Below are 7835 nucleotides of genomic sequence, written 5' to 3'. Positions count from 1 at the left end.
GGGGAGCTGCACGTTACAAGGGTTCTAAAGCAAAACCGTTTATGGTTGACAAACTAATATTAATTACATTTGATTCCGTCTACGTACGCGCGGTGACAAGCGGCAAACAAACTGCGATGCACTTGTTGGAACGCCATTATTTTTTTTTTCCCCTGCAAAATTCACACCGCTTGTGTATTTTACTGTTGCGCGCAGCCCGCCTCTCTAACAACATAATTGCGCCGCTTTTGTGCCGAAGTCTAACTGTACTGGTCGGGCCCGGGAGCCATGGGTAAAATATTATGCCGATGTTATTTTAAGATTAGGCGCCCATGGTTGCCAGCCCATTTCCCGGTGCCCTGCCAGCTAAATTATTGTGTTGTTGCCGGCGGTAAATGTTTGATAAGTGCCCCAGGTACCGTGTGTGTCGAGAGTGAGGGGTGGTAGATTTTTGTTTTCACAACCACTTAAAGGCTCTCAATCATTTCAGTGGTTATGTTTTAAAAAAGTCACTTCTTTTGGCTTACGTGACTGCGATATGACGTTTGGTTTGACGGAGGAACAATAGAGCTGTAGCGCACCTGGAACAGTCGGTCGTTGCAACCATATTTTCCATCACCTAAAGCTGAACTCCGGGCACAAAAACTTTCATCTCAAGCAGAACTCCAGGATTTTTTTTTCATTAACCCCCTTAGTGGGGCTACCCCAGCACTGCACGGGTTAACTGCTCATTTGTGTCTAGGTTAAAAACAAAGATCTACTCCCCTAAATCTCTGAGCCCGATCCTGGCCGGACGGCACTGCATCGCATTGCGGCCGGCTCACTATGTTGCGGTGCAAGAAGGGGCGTGGCGGTCCATTGAAGTGAATGGCACCATAGCCACGCCCTCCGGCCAATGTGATCGGCCTCATGGGAACGCATGGCACATCAATGCCTCCGGTCCAGTCGGAACAAAATAGGGCTTGCAGCATTTTTGCAGATCGCACTGGACCGGAACACAGGCGCTAATGTGCCTGCGTTGCGGGGGCGGACGATCGCACTGCGGGCGGGGGGAGTGGCTGCGGTGCTATTGACTTCAATACCCCCTCCCGCCCCTGAATGCAAGGAGCCGGCCGGCATGCATTCTAGTGCATTCTAGAGGCCGAACACTCTGGAAAGCAGACTTTGTGGTGTGAACTGGCCCTCTCTCTTGGCTGTCTCTTCTCTCTCTCTCTCTCTCTCTCTCTCTCTCTGCTGTCGCTCTCTCTGCTCTCTCTTGCCTGTCTTTCCTTACCTGCATTGCAGCAGCTTCCTGGGTCTCCTCTCAGGTGCGGTGTCCTGTCCTCCTCCCATGGTGCTCGTGTGGCTGAATGAGCAGACTGGGAGCGGTGCCCCGCCCCTTCCCGTCTGCAGCGTCTGACACATTTAAGCTGCCCATACACCTTACAACCATCGCACGACTTTCGTTGTGCGAGGGTTGTAAGGTAATTAAAATCTCGTATGATCTGCCCATCTTGGACAGGCAGATCATACTTGCGATCATTGCAAGCCCTCCCCGCCAACGCGAGGGCTTCCGATGATTCCAACACTGGCCCGCTCGGCATTTGTCTTCCGAGCACGCCGCTAGCCCGCCGAAAATCGTACGATTCTCTGCGGGTTTTCGAGCCTGCTCGGGAGACAAAAGACGTGCGACCGTACAGTAGAAACTGTTGCATGCCTTCCATACACCTGCTGATTATAATACGGTTGCGGTATCGCCCTCGATGATGGTACGATAATCGGCAGGTGTATGGGCACATTAAGACACACTAACACCGCGGGAGGGAGCTCAGGTAAGTGTGCTGATCGCAAAGCGAACATTGGTAGATCGCGATCGACTGGTAGATCGCGATCGACCTAATGGGCACCCCTGGTCTAGAAGATACGTTGTCCACACACCATTCTGCTTTGGAATTTCATCTTTATTCGCAAAGGTTAAAGGAACACAAATAAAGATGGCATTCCGAAGCGGAATGGTGTGCGGACAACATATCTTCTAGGGTGCCCGATATCAGCCCCCATTGTACTGCAGAATATTTGAGCACTGGTATTCTAGAAAAGAATGTGTCAAGGTTTTGCTTTGCAAAAATTCATCTCCTTCCAAGGCATTACCTTTTTTTTCCTCTATCTTTCCTTGTATTAAAAAGGCTACAATGAACTTCTTCATTTCCTCTAATTGTCCCAGACTGGTAATATGTATGACGTGTCCATCTACCTAATCTCGCCTCCAGCGCAGGCTTCATTAAACAGGGCCCAGCCATGCTTTAAAACCCTCGATTTTTGTACGTTTTTCTATTTTGAGTCACTCAGACTTAAGATTCGAAACGTGTAATTTCTCCTGAAACGCGAGACTAGTTTTTTTTTCCAGCTTTTCCCCCTCACCTCTGCGGAGGACCCCCCGTTCTGTGTGAAACTTCTCGACCAGGGGATAATGCGGGCTCTCCTATTTAAACTTGCATTATTTGTTTGCGTGCGGCATGTCGAGGGAGATGAAAGGGTAATTGCATGCCGCCATACGTGGCGACACACAGAGGCGATATGCTCGGGTATTTTCTGTCAGAGGATTTATAAATGGTATACACTTAAGGAGCAAATGAAGTCGGTACCCACATTCGACATTCTGGATAATTATGAAAAGTGGAAAGAACACTTCCCATTGTGACCGTGATTTTTTTTTTTTCCACCTGTTTTCTTATAAATACATGGAAACGGGGTTGGCAATTTTGTTTTCAATGTGAAATGAGTGTTGACCGGCTGGACAAAGACTAACATAAGCCAACATTTGCCTCTTATAGGCATTATTGAACCACTTTATCACAGCTCGGTGGTTCTAATAGCTGGCCACATGCAATACAATGTAATAGTACAATGTCCTTTTGGATTTAACGGCAACCAGAGATTTAAAGAGACCCTGTCACATGATATTATTTTTTCAATCAAAGCACATACCTGTAAGGTCCGGTTCACACCTGGGCGTTTTGTAGCGCATTCCTGCGCTCTGCAAAACGCTCAAACACCGAAATCCCATTATTTCCTATGGGTATGGTTCACACCTGGGCGTATTACAGGCCGTATGAACGCGCTACAAAACGCCCTACGCTCAAAGAAGTACAGGAGCTTATTTGGGGCGTATTTGCCGCGCGTATCCATTGGGATACAGCCAGGTAGCTCTCCGAAACGCGAATTTGTCGCACGTTTTTTACCGCAAATCGTAGTAAAAACGCGCGACGACAAACGCGCATATTCGATACGCCTAGGTGTGAACCCAGCCTAAAGAAGAGGATACATTTTCTGTAACCTCAATTGCAGAGTACTGTTGCCCTGATATCTGTAGACACTTCCAGGAATGTCGATCTCCATGATCCCTCGCAGTTCTCACTGGTTCCCCCCTCTATCCTCATGTCACTGTTGTATCCTAGTACTGTATCTCATTTTACCTGATGAAGGGGATCCTGTGAGGGCCCCCGAAACATTGCTTTTTGATGGATTGTGCTATGTTTCAGACCCCTTTGATTCATTACTTGGAGTGCTGGTGTCTATGTTAGTCTGTGATCATAGACGGTTGCCATCCGTCGACTGCCGCAGCACCCGTCTTTTTTAAGGAACAGCGGTTTTGAGTGCGATGGGTTCATGGACTAGGATACAGTTCATGGGTTCATGGACTGTATCCTAGTACTGTATCTGTCACGGGTGTATCGCCAGCGTGAGCCGTGGAGTGGAACCCACTGGCAGGAAACGTGGCAAAGGAGATCCGAAAACGAGGTACACGGGAACAATCCAAGAGGCGTAGTCAAAGTCCAGTCCGGGTCGAAGCAGGCGACTAGGTTCAAGAATGGGAAGGCAGGCCCAAGGGGTCGAAAACCAGGAATTCAGATAAGGGATCAGGAATGGCAGCAGTATCCGACACAAGAGGCTTGCACCATACAGGTAGAATAACTCCGCAATAAGCCAGGGCTCTGACTGGAATTTACACCCAGTGGGAACCAAGACCGCCCCCTGGTCGCCGGGACAACCAGGAGGCTTCTCCATTCAGAAGCCAATGGCAAGAGGGAAAGGACAGAAGGTGTGCACTGGGAACCTTCCCCAGCAAGGTCCACACCTGACATCACTAATGGGCGCGGTTGCACTACGTGCACACGCACAGTCTTTGCACCGCACGCACACCCGCTGCGCATTTCACACGCGCACCCGCAACACCCCGGCGCCAGGAGTCCTGCCAAGCCGAAGGAGACCCTGTGCCCTACACCGTATCTGCCGGTCACGAGGAGAGGAGACACCCCCGGTTCCCTGAGTATCCGACATGGGCAGCAGGAAAGATATATGTACTCTCTTCTTTAAAGGTATGTTCTTAGAATATAATGTGACCGGTTCTCTTTGAAGGAAAGTTCCGGGGAAAAATTGCTGGAAAGGACAGCGAGAGGTAAGTGTAATTTGTTATGTGTGTGCTTTCTTTTTTGAGTTACAGCTGTCCGAAAACCGTGCCCGAAGTACACTAGAGCCATCGGCACAATGCTTCCAGCCCATGCACTTTCTTCTTTCTCCTATGCCATTCTTTATAAATGGTATTCGTTGCTGCAAATGGTGGCCCCAAAGACTTCTATGGCATGAACTAATTCCATTCATAGAGTAGGAACAGGAAGTGCATGGATGGTAAGCAGGGGCGTAACTAGAAATCACAGGGCCCCATAGCAAAATTTTGTATGGGGCCCCGTGATTGCTAGTTATGCCACTTGCAGAGCCCACCTGATATACCAAACAGCCCACCTGAGAGTGACCCTGCAGAGCCCACCATAGACTCTCTATAGTGGGCTCTGCAGGGTCTCAGATGGGCTGCACACCTCTTACCCGTCAGTGCTGTCCGCCTCCGTGGTCGCCTCTTCCGTCCCTGGGCCTCGCCTCCTCTTCTATCGACGGGCCCCACCTGCTCTTAGATCGCTGGCCAGTGATGTAAGAGGAGGCGGGGTTGCTCTTAGGCGGGCCCCGCCTCCTCCTTCACTGCGAACGCCGGCCTCTTCTGCCGCAGCTGCTGGCTGTCACTGACTCCGCAGCGGCTGTGAGGGGAAATCAGTGATCTTCACAGCCGCTGCTGAGCTGTGTCAGTGACAGCCAGCACCCTTTCATGCCAAAGCGGCCCACACGACATCAGAGGGATGCCCTGGCCGGGCCCCCCTGTGCCCGGGCCCCATAGCGGCCGCCTGGGTTGATATGGCGATTGTTACGCCACTGATGGTAAGCATTGAGCCAGTGGTACAGCTGTTCCCTCTGTGCAGTTTTTCGAGAGCCATAACTTGGAAAGGACAGCACCGTGGTAAGTGTATTTAGCACATGGCACTTACCCCCCGCTGTGCTTTTCAGTAATTATATCTGGAGCTCTACTTTAACACGAGGCCCTCCCTGACTCCTTATAAGCTGTACGTAGGCTCGCACATTAATTACAAAGTTACTACGTATTCATAAAAGCTTATTGTATAGAAATTGTACAGCGTTATTAATGCATAATAAAACCTTTTATCTCTGACCAGATGCACATCTAAAGATGCCCATAGACACCCATCAAATGTGCAGATATGGCTTTACTAATCAAAATATCGCAATATTACCATGCATGCTCAGAGCATATTTATGGCTTGGGAAGTCAGTGAGAACAAATAGATTTCCCAGTTGCTGTCTTCAGAATGGGCAGAGATGCTCCTGGGTTGTATACTTGAGTTCTTGCCAAGTGCATTGTGAAACATCAATCCCAATTCATTTGCTTTACACTATCACGTTTACAACCCCCGGAGTGCTGCTTGTAGGGTTCAGTAAGTCCTAAAAGCAACGGGGGAGAGGGAACTCCAGGGATAGGTGGGGTTGTGCTGGACTCGCAGCCCTCTGAACTCCTAACCAAATAAACACTATATTGCCAAAAGTATTGGGACGCCTTTACACGCACATGAACTTTAATGGAATCCCAGTCTTAGTCCGTAGGGTTCAGTATTGGGGTTGGCTCCGCCCTTTGCCGCTATAACAGCTCCGCCTCTTCTGGGAAGGCGTCCGCAAGGTTTAGGAGTGTGTCTAGGCGAATGTTGGACCATTTGTGAGGTCAGGTACTGATGTTGGAGGAGAAGGTCGGGCTCGCAGTCTCCGCTCTAATTCATCCCAAACGTGTTCTATCGTGTTGAGGTCAGGACTCTGTGCGGCCAGTCATGTTCCTCCACCCCAAACTCGCCTACCCATGTCTTTATGGACCTTGCTTTGTGCACAGGTGCACGTTCATGTTGGAACAGGAAGGGGCCGTCCCCAAACTCCTCCCACAAAGTTGGGAGCATGCAATTGCCCAAAATGTCTTGGTGTGCTGATGCCTTAAGAGTCCCCTTCACTGGAACTAAGGGTTCTAATGAAAATCTTGCCATCTGTAGCTTCACCTCTGGAAAGTGATCGTCTCCAGTTTCGCTTTTGGAAGGTTTACGTATGAAAAATAGCAGTTTGTCTCATTTTTGTTACAAAATAAGAAATTCCATGGCAGTATATAATTGGAGTAAAGGTAAGTAGGGTTGTGGCACCCAATGTAAAGCCTTTGACTTGTTTGTAGCAGTGGGACTAATCCCGGTTGCTGTTGATGACCTCAGTGACTAGATCCTTGCCAGATCCTCCTTGGACAACCAGACATCTGTTGTCTGCTGAATTTCCACTAGGGGGCCTGTGTCTCCATTATTGAGGTGCCATCTTTATGGCGTGGAAGGGCTTCTAGATAAGGAAATGAGCTCCAGAGAGTGGAGTCTAAACGTTCTGCTCCTCACATCTGGCGGCGATACCTGCCATTGCTCCACCAAAAGCTTTGGGTCACGTTTCACTGTCATTGCTATGCCTGATGAAGGGACCCTGTGCAGCCCCGAAAGCGCTTGTGTTTTTTGACTTGATTCTATTGATTATCCTTGAAGGAATTTGGTGTGCTGGTGACATCTCTCTCATATCACGTTTCACTGTAGGCACAATTTTCAGTGTGAAGTTCCAAGGCTCCTTCCCAGTGACTCCACTGTGTCTCCAAGTCGGCTTGCGGAGGTGGATGTGTCCCTCGGGTGGCTGATAAAAATTGAACAAAAGTTTTTTTTCTGCACTGGAGGCAGAAGGAGCGAGGTGCTCCCTCGTCTCCTATTCTCTTTTATTCCAACTACCTTTCAGAAACATCTCCCTTCAATGGAGATTTAGCTAAAAGAGCCTGAGAACCTATCTTTGAAGATTAGGGCTCATTATAAGCGCCGTGTTTTTACTTTTCTGCTAAAATGGGAAGGGGGGGGGGTGCTCTGAGCCGATGGTGCTAATAAGGTGTATCCAGCTTGTGTAAGGTGACCCAGGGACAGATTAGAGTAAGTGAGGGAGAATTATCTTAAGATAGCGATTCATTTTGGTAAAATGGAAGTCTGTTTTATGTATTATTGAAGGTGCTTATTATTCCCGGAGAGGGTGAAATGATGGGGGAAATAGATAGAATACCAGGAACAATGGCTCCTTCATGGCATGATTCAGTGGAAATTAGCCCGGCCATGGACTGCTCGTTCGTGTGAATAACAATGAAGGCCGGTGTAGATTGCTGTGTAATAAGATATGAATTATACAAGGCTTTTAATAAATCTGCCTTTGAAAATGGACAGAAAATTATGGGCCCGATGAGCTGAACAATCTTTAACGGAGGGCTCCACTTTACCAGCTGGCAGGTATAACAATAGGATATGTGCCTGTTATTTATTAATTTATTTATTTTAATTCTAATATTATCATTGTATATATTTTGTGAGTGAGGTTATCTTGCTGCCCCCTTCTTACAACAGTGACTTAGCAGCTCAACTTTTCCTGCTCTC

The 7835-nt window shown here is 48.6% G+C and overlaps 1 protein-coding gene across 1 annotated transcript in view; it reads left to right on the top strand.

The window, feature by feature from the left end:
• IGSF21 (immunoglobin superfamily member 21) overlaps positions 1 to 7835 on the top strand; it is a 426138-nt gene that overhangs the window by 43176 nt on the left and 375127 nt on the right. The window lies entirely within an intron of this gene.

The sequence above is a fragment of the Nanorana parkeri genome, unplaced genomic scaffold (genome assembly GCF_000935625.1).
Source record: "Nanorana parkeri isolate BGI_ZX_2015 unplaced genomic scaffold, ASM93562v1 scaffold323, whole genome shotgun sequence".
Lineage (NCBI taxonomy): Eukaryota > Metazoa > Chordata > Amphibia > Anura > Dicroglossidae > Nanorana > Nanorana parkeri.
Note: the sequence above shows the minus strand (reverse complement) of the source record. Positions and strands in the feature narration are given on the sequence as shown.